The sequence below is a fragment of the Alligator sinensis genome, unplaced genomic scaffold, assembly GCF_000455745.1.
Source record: "Alligator sinensis unplaced genomic scaffold, ASM45574v1 scaffold596_1, whole genome shotgun sequence".
Lineage (NCBI taxonomy): Eukaryota > Metazoa > Chordata > Crocodylia > Alligatoridae > Alligator > Alligator sinensis.
The window spans coordinates 1,969,893-1,971,160 of NW_005841967.1; positions in this window are offsets into that span (position 1 = coordinate 1,969,893).

Consider the following 1,268-nt stretch of genomic DNA (forward strand, 5'->3'; position numbering starts at 1 on the left):
TAATTATCTCCAGGCTGAAAAATTGCATTGGGTTATGGTTAAGAGTACTTGTTATGTTCCCTGAGAAACTCTAGCCAGCACAAAACTCAGCTGCCAGCTTCCCAAGTAATAGACTTGGGCTGAAATCTAAGAAGCACTTGTTACTGGAACCTGTTTAATAGTAGTTAACACTTAACTTACAATAAGACTTAGTGAAAAGGGGTGCATTGGGTCACTTGGCATTGGGGTGCAAGCACACATCCCAAAGCAAAGAAGAGAACCAGGAGATGGTCTCCCCTCAATGGGGTGGAAAAATTTACTGATCCTTTCAAATTTGGCAACTTCATCCATGCCCCTATTCTCTTACTTTGAGCAATTATTCAGTTCTGGAGAATGTGGTTTGGCTTCAAGAATCATATATGACTCACTCATTGGAGCAATTGCTGGTGAGGTTGAGATACGTTTTGGATAAAGCATCATCACCAATTTCCCCAGTAAAAATATAATAAGAACCCTGCAGGGAAGTGGAACAGGTGCTAAAACTGTCAGAGGTGTGGTACAGGGTGTGGTCATGCAACACAGTTACTACAGAGTCATTTGCTCTAGATTTTACTCCACAGTAAATTTACTGTATTGTAAGGAGAACCACATGACCAGCTCTGCTACGCTGGCTCCTATAGTAGATGCAATTTCTGAAGAAGCTCCTTGTTCACATGACTTCATATTTACCCCACAAATTTTACTCTGGTTCCACACCTTAACTGCCAGTTTTCAGGTCTATCCGATTTTTTTGTATGTTTCAGAGGGGAGAATACAATAACTAGCTTTAAGCAAGACTTCAGCTACAACCTTGAAGGTACAATGTCTAAAGGACCATGGTCCACACAGGCACATATACACAACCAGTTGTGCACCACATTCCAGCCCTCAAAATCTGTTGCAGGTGTCTGCACAGGGGTATCAACTTTTCATCCTGGCCATGACACTTCACCCAGGATTCCTCTTCCTCCTTTGCTGTGTCTAGACACTTTAAATTCCATCTGTATAAATTAAGCTTCTACCTATTAAAATCCCACAGACTCTATTTTATAGTATATTGATCAATACATGTCTTTTTGCCAGACTAGGGTCATGCAAAACCTTCCCAAGACAATAGGGGGTTAACAGTCTGCTATGGAAACAGGGACTGAAATTAGCTCTCTTTTGCAATACCTACCAGAAACAGCAAACAGAGGGAGGGGGGTTGTAGTAAGTAATGCAAAAGGTAGACAGGGGAGGAGGCAGACTTC